At 44.2% G+C, this 12,922-nt stretch overlaps 1 protein-coding gene across 6 annotated transcripts in view; it reads left to right on the forward strand.

The window, feature by feature from the left end:
• LOC126092392 (LIM domain-binding protein 2) overlaps positions 1–12,922 on the forward strand; it is an 846,950-nt gene that overhangs the window by 407,608 nt on the left and 426,420 nt on the right. The window lies entirely within an intron of this gene.

A 12,922-nucleotide genomic window follows, 5' to 3' on the forward strand; every position in this document is an offset into this window, starting at 1 on the left:
ACTCAAGAAACGGTGGAACAAGCGCCTTATGAGCCACTACCGTCATGAATGAGTTACATTTCTTTAAGATTCTTCTTATGTATCTGAGACTGGCATCTGCTTTTCCCACTATTTGTTTTATATGGTCATTTCCCGTAAGGTCGCTCCGGATAATTACTTCTAGATATTTTACGGCAAATAGTGTTTCCAGTGGTTTGTCATCAATAGTGTAGCTATACACTTTCTTTTTTCTATGTATGCGCAATATGTTACATTTATTTACGTTCAGGGTCAACCGCGAGGGCCTACACCATTTATCAATTATCTGCAAGTCATTCTTCAAATCTTTGCTGTCTTGTGGCGTTGCTACTTTGTTATAGACATCACCTCATCTGCGAACAGCCGTTTATACTTCGTTATAGAGATCACATCATCTGCGAACAGCCTTACCTCTACCCCATCAGCATTCGACGCTTTCCACTAGATCATTTATGTATACGGCATTGTTAACAATAACGGTCCTATCACACTTCCTTTCGGTACATTGGAAATTTCCTTTACATCTGTCGATTTCGTTCCGTTAAGAGCGACGTATATAAAAAGAAGCTCGGGTTTAGAGATCTTTGGGAATCAACTGTCATTACCACGGAAGTGAGGTAAGACGTATCTCAGAAGGATTCGTGCAGCGTCCCACCTTTTCTGTTTTGAGTACGTGGGGGAGAATGGTTAATTACGTTTGCAGCAGAAGGCGCACGCGGGGAAGCGGGTACTTTTCCGCCGTTGGCCGGTGTCCGCGCGCGACTTCCCGGCGTGCGCGCCTGCGAGAACCGGGTCAAAGTAATACAGCGGGCGGCAGCGGCAGTAAAGCTGGCGGCGGTGACCCCTGGAGACAATCGTCGCCCTGCCGTGTTGGGCGGCGCCGGACCGACGCTGGCCCGGCCGTCGCAGGTTTTAAAGCGGCCCCTCCCGTCTCCCCGCCCCGCGCCGCACCGCACAGCGCTATGCCGTGTTATTGATAAATGTTGAGCCGCCTCTCCTCTCCTCCTCCTCCTCCTCCCGTCTCTGCCTCTCTCTGGCACAGCCCGGGGCTCTCTCCCCCTGCCACTGCCCCGCGCTGCTCTCTCCTCTCCTCTCCTCTCCTCACACCACGCTACGCGCTCTGCTCCCCCACCCCCTCAGACTCCCTAGCGGCCCGCTGCTGCTGCTGCTGCCGCTGCTGCTCTTGCCATCTCCCCCGGTTCGCCCACCACCACCACCACCACCACCCGCTCGCTCGCTCGTTCATTCGGCCGCGTGTGTTGGCAGCGAGCGCGCGCGGCAGAGCTCGCCTTACCGACCACCGGACCGGAACCCTCATTATTATTATTTTTTTGCACTACAATAATAAAACCACATGTATTTAATTATACGTGGTACTGTATTTTTATTTGTGGCCGAAAAAATAAATATATTTATTGGTCTTGGTCTCCTAACCGCGGCTCTGCCGTTCCGCATTATCGAAGCTAAATTTTTAATTTCGCTGTAACCTTTTGTGCGGAAAACAGAGAGAGAGAGGGATAGGGAAGGGTACGTGCGTGCGCGATGTGGAAATTCTGCGAAACGCGAAGCCGGCATAATTACATGGCTGCTGGGAGCTGCTTTATTAATGGCCGACTTTCTGCGCAGAGTCTGCCCGCCCGAATATTAATATGTATATTCTTCCCGGCGTGGCGGCGCTGATCTGTGGCCAGCTGGCGCCGCACTCGCAGCGCGGCACCGGTGCGGCCGCACCTGCAGCCCGTAGCACTGCAGCGACACTCGCCAAGCGCCACGATCCCTGTGCGCCTGTCACTTCCTACTATCACGCCTATAACTGCCGCTACGAGCTCGTACGTCCGGTGTAAGGCGACGCGTGAACTGTTTCGCGAAGAATCGGAAGTACCTCGTTAGTCCGAGAAGTTTCGGAACTTGATTAATAAAGAAAAAAAAAGTTTAAGTTGCTGATTTTAATGCTTCGGATGTTCTACAGAGAGTACAACGCACGAAACGTTGATACGTACATGTGAGACTGTCAGAAGAGGCCTCGTTTAGCATGTTGTTGAACTCGAGGGTCACATTGCCTTGAATGTTCGGTTGTGTTAATTTTAATTCCTGTAATTTGTCGTTTTGTGATAGGTTAATGTTGATAACACCAAGTCTTGTCACCTGTGATGATTTTTTCCAGGCAAAGTCCGCGTTTATCATTTCACTCAAGTGTCGACAGGCGTAAACGGTCGTTGTTTTTTGTTCGCGAGTCGAGGTGCACTGGACAAACAATGCACACACTTTTCTCTTCTTGAAAACATTCTGCAGAATGTGTTGAACATTTGAGTTAGAGATGCCGCTCCACTGCGACGAGGCCTACGAGAAAAACAGGCCGCGGCGCGTACGTCACGAAGGTAGGTCTGAACTCGCTCGCTCAAATCAGCAGACAAACTATGTTTCTTCACCTGTTAACTCGTAACTGGGCGTGTCCGTACAAACGAAAACTGAATCTTCAACTGAAATCCGCTATTATGGAATCTTACTGTTACTAGCCCTATAATGATGGGAAGTCCATGGGCCTACTTATGATTTGTTACCGCTGTACTGGCGTACAATAAAATCAAATCATTCTAAAATGATTATCAGTTGCATAAAGCACCACTTCCAGCATGTAACGAGTACTGTTAAGCAGAAGAGACTAAATGGTATAACAAGCCGTTATACCATTTATATCGAGTATTGATATTAAATTTTGCTGTTAATCAGTAAGACTTCATAATAGCAGATTCCAGTGGAAGATGCAATTCTCTTTAGTACTTACACGCCCAGCTGCGAGTTAGCAGGTTTAGAAACGCATTCTGTCTGCTGAGCTGAGCGAGCGAGCGAGCGAGCGAGTTCATGACTGCCTTCCTGACGTACGCGCCGCGGCCTGTCTTTCTCGTGGGCCTCGCACTGCGATTTGTGACGCAACAACGTTGACGCCGTACGGTCGCACGTGCACTGCTTGACGCTGCCTGCTCACAACTGACTGGTCGAATGCACGCCTGTTGTTTGCAGTTGTTAACTCAAGCTGCCACCGCAGCTACTGCGCTGACGTCGCTTATACGCCAGCAATAAAATCAGTCTCAAAATTTTTTGTTGGACGGTGTATACCAAGAAATGGCAGTACACATAATTCAAAGATGGAGTACCGTACAAACATATGCCTGTCTTTTTTTTTCAGGCGAAAACTGTTTGCGCTTTGTTCTACTGATATTTGTTTGCCACTGTTTAGTTAGTTAGTTACATGTTCTATGGATCATTTTATACGACAGATCGTAATGATGTGGAACAAGTCATTTTACATTCAAATCGCAAATGAATTTGTACATACGGTTACATTCTGAACATTTCTTATTATTTTATTTTTGTACTACGAAACGGAAGAAGATGTACAGATGTGAGTTAGTCGTTTCTACGCACCACCAGCTAAACATTCCAGTAACAGAAATTCTGCTACGAAATAGGAGGAGTTGTCAGGGAGAAACTTTCTGAGTTTGTTTTCAAAATTTTACTTTGCTGTCTGTGAGACATTTTATATCACGGGATATGTGATCAAAAATTTTTGTTGCAGCATTTTGCACCCCTTTTGTGCTAAAGAAAACCTATATGTGCAGTAATGAATGTCATTTTCCTTCTAGTATTGTAGTTACCTACATCAATGTTCGTTTTGAACTGTAGTGGATTATTTACAACAAATTTCATGAGGGAATAAATATATTTTGAAGTAGTAGTCAGAATGCCCAATTCCTTACACAGATGTCTACAAGATTATTGTGGATGAGCACCACATACTATCCTCACAGCACGTTTTTGCACAATGAAGACTTTCTTCATTAAAGACGAGTTACCCCAGAACATTATTCCATACGAGATTAATGATTGAAAATATGCAAAATATGTCAACTTACTGATTTCTCTCTCCCCAAGATTTGCATCTATTCTGAACGCAAATACGGCCGAACTGAGTTGTTTTAGGAGTTCCAAAATGTGTTTTTTCCGGTTTAAATTCTCATCAGTACGGAATCCTAAGAGTTTTAAAGTTTCCACCCTATTCATTATTTCCTGCCCATGTGTTACACTTATCACTGTTGTAGTGCCGCTAGATGTGTAGAACAGAATATGTTGTGTCTTTTCAAAATTGAATGTTAGGCCATTCGCAGAAAGCTAGTCAGTGCTACTTTTAAGAACTTTTGCCGGCCGCGGTGGCCGTGCGGTTCTGGCGCTGCAGTCCAGAACCGCGGGACTGCTACGGTCGCAGGTTCGAATCCTGCCTCGGGCATGGGTGTGTGTGATGTCCTTAGGTTACTTAGGTTTAAGTAGTTCTAAGTTCTAGGGGACTTATGACCTACGATGTTGAGTCCCATAGTGCTCAGAGCCATTTGAACCATTTTTTAAGAACTTTGTTTACCATTTCTTCTGTTTCTGTACGTATGCTTGGATTGAGTACAATACTAGTGTCATCTGCAAAAAGAACTAATTCTGCGTGTTGCGTGTTGGACGGAAGATCGCTTACATATTTGAGGAACAGTAGTGGACCTAAGATTGAACCTTCTGGGAAACCATACGTGATTTCTGTACAGTCCCTGGACTGTATTACTTTCCGGATTATTAGGCCATCGCCTCGTATCAACTGAGACTCCCATCCAGGAAAACACTATAGTTTGCAAGAATCCAGGTCTTGGAAACTTAGAGGTATTAGCAGTTAAACATATTCTTTCATCATGACCTTGAGCAGAAAATGCTATTTCGAGTGCTCATAAGTCTCGTTATGTGTCTAATATGTTAAAATGCACTAATTATGATGTGGTACAACTGTATGACAAAAAGAAATTAACTGTAGCTATATAAGGTTGGTTGGTTTGTGGGATTGAAAAGACCAGACTGCTACGGTCATCGGTCCCTAGCTATATAAGGCCTACCAGTAATCACAAAATGTGCTACTATAAGAAGGACACATTAATGTACAATCTTCACGTGGTTTACCATCCTATTTTTTTATTTACAAGGAAAATACAGGTAGCTTATCGCTGTTTGAAGAAACAGTACTGTGTAATTAACTCTTCAGATTTTCAGCATTTCGGTCAGTTAGAATATTTGACTGAGCGCACCTGTTGTTACTGCAGCAGCGAAAAATTTTCAGTTCTTTGCAATCAGACTGAAGCTTAAAGAATGCCGCGTGAGTTAGAAAAGATATAAATTCCGTATAACTGCAAAAGAATGAAATATCGCGTAACTGGAGCGTTGGAACATCAGCGAGACAGTCCACGGACCACGCTATGGTCTGTAGCGAGATTATAGCACCAAAAGACTTCACCAAAATCCAGTACTACCCGCAGAGGATCGACGATTGATGTAATGGCTGACACCTGTCAGTCTCTCTCATAAAGAAATCTCCGCTTTTGTACCAAACGTTCAAGCTAGCAGCGATTTCTTTCTCGGTCAAGAGAACATTTTGGGAAACGCCGTCCGTGTCGACCAGCTGAAGCCTTGATTCAACAACTGCTTTCCATTTTTGAGAGATAAGTAGCAAGCAATAACAATATGCTGTTGCTGCTCACACTTTTCCATTTGCGCGAGAATTCGAAATAGCCATTTTAGCAGTATTGTCTCTCAAACGACGATGTATATTATGCGGGCTGTTGTTCAACGACGGTATGTATTGTGCAAGTTGTTGATAACCTAACGTCAGTGATAAGGTAAAACAGTAACAGCGTCAGTATGTACTTGTGGCGTTGAAGCCCTAGATACTTCTCCATGCCAGGAAGAGGATAAGCATAAAAATTGGCTCGGCTGTCATTTTCAACGCAAATGAAAGCGATCGAATAACAATGGACAGGTACAGGCGAAATAAATATAGTAAAATAACATCGTTTACCTCTCGAATTTGGCAATAACGGCATCTGTTGAAGCGTAGTTTCAAGGTCGTTGGTTGGTTGATTTGGGGGAGGGTACCAAACAGAGAAGTTATCGGTCCCATTGGATTAGGGAAGGATGGAGAAGGAGGTCGGCCGTGCCCTCGCGAAGGAACCATCCCGGCATTTGCCTGAAGCGATTTAGGGAAATTTCGGAAAGCCTGAATCAGGATGGCCGGACGCTAGTTTGAACCGTCGTTCCCCCGAATACGAACCCAACGTGCTAACCACTGCGCCACCTCGATCGGTTTCAAGGTCGTCTCGTGCTAAGTGTTAGTAAGAAGGGTGAACAACTTACCCACACAAAGAATTTTATGACGACGCTGGTGTGTATATGAAGATAACACCAAAGATCAAAGAACTATTTCTGCATCGTGCATCGAACTGTGTTCTTAAGAAGGAAGAATATCACCGTTTAATGTACCGTCGTGATCTTTTGAGAGGAATCATCCTGTTTGCCCTAACGGATACAAGGAAACAACACAGACCATATGATGGTGGCCGAACAAGTATTTGACTCCAGATTCACCTGATAATCGTGTATTTGGTAATTAACTGAAATTCAGTATGCCAAGGGAATTGTGTTACTTGCCCGTAGATGATAAGAATGCGGAATGTTGAATGTTATATTCAATATGCAACTTTTCGTTTGCTGTAAGTGCATGAGTAATTCTATATAATTCTCCCTGAAGCACTACGCGGAACAGTGGTGCCTTTATTGTCAACCCCACACTTTACTTTGTGCAGCAATAATAGATCATCTTTGAGCTTGATACTGGTTACGTCTTAAGGCGTATTTCAGTTTTTCGATGTAACAGACGAAGAATCTGTACAGATGGCATTTAACTATGTGAAAAATATTGTTATCCATTTTACGCTAGAAACTTACGACGTATTGTGGACACTACAAACTTTTCCGAAGATATCAGTTTCACAAATATCGTGCAGAAAATGTTTTGGTTCAAATGGCTCTGAGCACTATGGGACTTAACTTCTGAGGTCATCAGTCGCCTAGAACTTAGAACTACTTAAACCTAACTAACCTAAGGACATCACACACACCCATGCCCGAGGCAGGATTCGAACCTGCGATCGTAGCGGTCGCGCGGTTCCAGACTGTAGCGCCTAGAACCGCTCGGCCACCCGACCGGCTAGAAAATGTTTTATACTGTTTATACGTCACAGGCTTATTGTACGTAGTTTACAAAAAGATAGACTGTTATTGTTCTTAATAAAATCGTGACAAGTGTACCATGAGGAGAAAAAATTCGGAAATACTAATAATAACAATAATAATAATAATAATAATAATAGTGATAGTAGTATTAGTAGTAGTAAATGATCAGTACTGAATCATGAAACTATCTCCATCCACGAAAATCATTTGGTCTGTGCATATTTCGCCATGTATTTTCCTTACATGCGGCAACCAGACGGGGAAATGGAGTAATGTTCCAGACACTGGACGCGCAAGAGCAGTGTTTAAAGCTCATTGCGTCTTATTTTTTTTTTTTTTTTTTTTTTTTTAAATAAACTTTCCCTGACTTTCCCGAGTCATATGAAGCGAATACTGGGGTCGTAATTTGAGAAAGGCTTGGCCAATGAGTGCACTGCTGGTAGCTAATTACACTTGTGGCGTCTTTGGACACGACAGTACCTTTAACTAATGATGGGTACTATCGACAACTTCAAGGAGTGGAGAACTCACTTCTCGAGAACCAAACGGATTCAAGTTCTCGGATGCCTACCTGGAGTGTTTTTCGTATATATATTTGGATCTCGTGTCATCTGCTGCATCTCAAAATAAAACAGTTTTATGTAAACGAAGTAAGTCGAGTGACTCTCTTTAATATGCAGTATTCAACGTGCGGATTTAAGGAAACCGTAGGACAAAAACCACTGCTTGATAGTGCACTGGATATCTAATCATTATGGTCATGCGTGTCGTAATGGAATTAATGGAACGATGTTTAGCGGAGTTCTTGGGGGTTACGTTAATGTAAATGTAAAATATTCATGATATAATACTTTTTAATACATCATTCATAGCAACATTCTTTTTTGTATGCGAAGTGAAACTCGTTGCCTGTATTTCCTTAGTAAGGAGTTCGAAATTAATGGAAAGGAATCTACCTCCGAGAACCGATGACTTAACGTTAGAGAACAACCAGCAACTATTCTCGCTCTGATATTGAGTGCTGCCAGCCTGAGCCGATCCGCATCGTGAAATGAGATGTCTTGTTCTCGGGTGCTGTGTTCTGACACTCGACGTCTGTTCCAGACCTGGAATAGAAAACTTCTCCTATCTCGGATTGTCCAACACGGCCTTTAACCCCCCAGTCTTATTTAGGCTGCCCAGAAAAGTAGTTGACCAAGAAGTTCGTTTGGCCAGACATGTGATTCGAGGAAATACGGACCCTTTCTCCCTCTTCCTTCCATCTCCCGCCCCTCGCCCCACAGACAGTTGCCTCGTCAAGTAGCTACAGGTGTGTATCGGCAGTGTTGCGAGAGCAGGGCTGTTGCACAGTAGCGGCAGTTGTAGGTGACGGTAGAGGAGAGGTGTGGATGTCCAGACGAGGGATTACGGCCACTAAACTGTGTTAGGCCCGCGGCCCGCGCAGTACTTTTGTGCGCCGCGCCGCGCCGCGCCGCGCCGCGCGGCTTGTAATCTGTTGACCGAAACTTCGGCGCCCAGGGTGGGAGGGGTGGGGTGGGGTGGGGGAAGCGCCGGCGCGACTGCGGCCGAAGTTTGCCGAGCGTCTTCCCAGAACTTGGCCGGCCACCCTCGCCTCCCCACACTTTGCTTTGCCGCGGGACCCGCTCCGCTCTGCGCCGCCGCTTGATCCGTTCTCATTTCAGCGTCGTTTCGGACTACTTATTAACGAGACCGGCAAGTTCCTACTAGTTTTCTCCATAATGTACATTTCAGTCGCAGCAGTCGGCATAAACAGTCGGAGAGGTCACACCAGCAGGGAGAAAGAGTTGGCCTGTAGCATAGTAAACATCCGGCACTGCTTCGTTCTTACCGCGGAGTCCACTGCTTTTCACAGAAAGATATTCATACGCTATTAGCATGTCTATACCTCATGAACAGTGACTAATAAACTAACTTTTTACGATTGTTTATGGACGAGACAAATTAGATCAGCCTTTGTATGTTGTGGTCTCCCTCAAAGCGCTCCCTTTACCTATACACGAAAGTAGTGATGCACGCTCATTACCAGAAGGGTCGCAATTCTAACAGGAACCTGTTCTTCATTTAAGTTTTCAGTACTCACAGTGTATGGGTTGGCCTGCGGTTAGCGCTGGCTTGGCTCAATCCGTTACGAGGGAACCCGAAAAACTGGTCCTCTGCCAAAAATGTACACATACGTCTGCATCCATTATCTGAAAACAGCTGATAATTGCAAGACGTAGCCTACGTTCCATTGTACCATTTGTAAGGCTTCCTTCCCGTTGCATCCCCGTATGGAGTGCAAGACGAATGACTGTCTAAGCACCTCTGTGCGCGTGGTAATCACTCTAATCTAGTCTTCATGGTCCCTACGAGACCAATATACATGGGAGGCTAAAGTATATACGTAGATTCTTCACTTAATACTGATTCTAGAACCTCTGTCATAAGGCTTTCGACGAGATTGTTGACTTGTATCCTCAAGCATGTATCAGTTCGGTTTTCCAACACACCCATAACACTATCCCGGGGGCCAAACAAACTTGTGACCATACGTGCTGCCGTTCTTTATATACGCTCAATATCTCGTTATCATTCAGGTTTGGTATGGGCCTTACTTGAGCACTATTTAGTATGGGTCGCACTAATAATTTGTGAACAATCTCCTTCATTGACTGGCTGCATCTTCCCAGTATCCTAACTAGTGAACCGAAGTCTATCACCTGATGTACATTCGGTTGAGTCTACATGATGATTCCATTTCATATGTCTGCAAATTGTTACATCATGGTAGTTGTACGAATTGACTGATTCATGTTGCGACTCATTAATATATAGACTTTGTTTAATGCTCATATTTCTCTTGACGTACATATACAAATAAAGCAGACTTAACTAGATATTCATACGATTCTAAGAAATCACTTTTTATTGTCTGTAATCTAGTCACCATCATCAGATTTCTGTTGGATTAGAAATCCATACAGTGATCTTAGAACTTCTGCGAGTTACATTCCATAGTTCATGATATGTGTAGGAAGTTAATTAATTTTCTGGTGATTGGTTCGTCCTCGATTGGAGTTAATTTAGTTGTGACGCATGACTACGTGAGGATCCAAGACAGAGCGATGGACTGTGGTGACTGAGGGCACTATTTCGCATTCTGGAAGAGTAGACCTCAAATTCGCTGTCTGCTTTCTTGACTTGGATTTTCCATATCGTCCATAAATCATTCGAGGTTACTATAGAGGTGAATCTGTTAACGAAGCCATTGCAGAGAGCGCCTGTCACTGTGCACTCGAGTTTGGCTTGTAATGAATGATGACTTCGGATGTCTGCGTAGGTTAAGAAACTAAAATCTGAAACACTGTAAAAAATTCTTAGTTTATTCTATACTGCTTATACGACACAATAGGCAAGATATCCTTTACGGTACTTGTAGGAGCTGACTTCTATGTAGTATGCTACATCGCTGCTGTCTTTGATACATTTGTTGTCATGTCTTTAACTGCAAAATCCGGGGGACCCCTTCGTTTTTACCATTGTGTCATTTGATAAGTGCCTGAACTCTGACCCAAAAGTCTCAGTCGTCATGGATAGTACGAAGCAAACGTTTGAGAATGGCTTCTCCGCCATAACAACACAGTAATGAAAACAATCTTTAACCTGTCCAGTAGCAGCCAGTGTCCAAATCTACAGTCATACTCTAAAAACCACCATGAGAATGCCTCCCGTTATGCGACGTTCGTAGACTAATCACATTTTGCCAGTGTCCTACCAGTAAATTGAAATCTGCCGCCTGCTTCACCTACGATTACGTGATAATTCAGGTTTTTGTATGAGGTAACTGGTTACAGATGTGATTCATGGAAACAATAGGTATCAGGTACTACATTTTTTTCATTTTATGAAGTGCAATATTTTACTGCCGTGAACGTTTAAAGCATGTTGCCCATGTTATCAAAATCAGCTTGGGCATTCGTGTAGCTTTCATTGCGGCATAAAGCTATCATCCAGACAGTTTGTGGATAGTGTGGACTCTGTTCCAACAATACTATTGAATTGATACGGCAGAAGGTATGTAAACTGGAAACTGACGACGTGTACTGCATTGACCGGATGGTCCACGAGGTCGTTGTGCATTCGCTGGAGATGTCCAAGTCTGAAAATGATATGTCTTAATACGCGTGTCCCAGCTAAGGTACCTACACTTCAGAATTATATTCTCATGAGCCGCTAGGGGGAAAACTAATGCATAGAGCTTCACCTGAGCGTTCTGAGTTTTACAGTGCCCGAGACCGCACAGAAAATTAGCAGCAAGTAACAGTGAAGTCCCCGTGGAGCCTGACCACCCCTTTCTTCTCGCCAGAAAAACCGATATGTAATACTGCACCGTGTTTTCTGTCTGTCCTTCGGTGCAGTATTACATATAGCCTTACTGGCTCGCTTCTAGTTGTCCAGAACATTTTATCTGGTTGCTTCACCCACAACGGGGCTAGCGAAGTTCTCGGTACTAAACCTGTGTTTCTGTGGAGCGATGTGAAAGTCCGAATCGAGAACAGAGCGTTCCTGCTTCACCCTAATCACTTGTGGCGTATAGTAAGATGGTTCTGCCGGTTGGGAACTAGTAGACGTAGACCTATGATATTAACTCCGCATTCGCTTTGCATACTATCTTGCAGCTTTTATGTGTGAAGTAGTGTGTTAATCAGAGGTGGCGCGATGACTTGTACAGTGATAAATCCGTTTACGTCGCCCGTGACGGTGAATGTTCAAGACAGACAAAGGCAACATTCAGTGTGTCCCATGGAAATTTGATACGACCGCTCCTGTTCTGTGCATACATAGATCATGTTTCAGATGGGATAGGAAAACATTCGAATACAGTATTAATAGTTTATACTGGTTGACTCAGTCACGTCCATTAACATTGCTTAACGACTTGAAATAATAAGCAGATAAGTTGAGATTTAGCATAGTTCTTTTTTCAGTAGAATTTTAGAAGCCTAAGGTACCTATGACGGAGACTGCGCTCAGAACTATTGTGAGACCCATTCTCGAATACTGCTGTAGTGTTTGGGGGCCCTACCTGGTCGACTTAAAGGAAGACCTGAGATAATAAAGTCGTTTCGCTGAAAATTTAGAAATTCCGTCTTGGCATTTGCGACAGGCTGCAGGTCAGCTCTGCCTGCCGTGAGGTCATGGTAATAGAGAGGACGGCTTGTATAGATGTGTAAAGACAACAATTTTCCCTTCACTCCATTTGCGAGTGAACAGGGAAGGGAATGACTAGCAAGGGCACAAAGTTCTCTCCGCCATGTACTGTACATGGGCTTTCGGTGCCTGTAAGTTTATGCGTAGATAACCATTTGTGGAATATACGAAGGAGAGATAACTATTAAGACGAGGGCACCATGATCCAGTGCACGTTTGCAAAGCTAGAAGTGGACATAGATAACGCACGTTAGACTATATGATTGTTGTAGTTTCAGGCACTTTTGGAGACGTGAATACTTGGACGGGGAACTCTCTAATGCGGTTTAGCGTACCAATATTTGCGGTAGGCTGCAGACCGATTTCACTGGCTGCAACGTTCATCTCGCTTAAAAACAAAATGAAATAGATGGTTCAAATGGCTCTGAGCACTATGGGACTCAACAGCTATGGTCATCAGTCCCCTATAACTTAGAACTACTTAAACCTATCTAACCTAAGGACATCACACACATCCATGCCCGAGGCAGGATTCGAACCTGCGACCGTAGCAGTCGCGCGGTTCCGGACTGGGCGCCTAGAACCGCTCGGCCACCGC

The sequence above is a fragment of the Schistocerca cancellata genome, chromosome 7 (genome assembly GCF_023864275.1).
Source record: "Schistocerca cancellata isolate TAMUIC-IGC-003103 chromosome 7, iqSchCanc2.1, whole genome shotgun sequence".
NCBI lineage: Eukaryota > Metazoa > Arthropoda > Insecta > Orthoptera > Acrididae > Schistocerca > Schistocerca cancellata.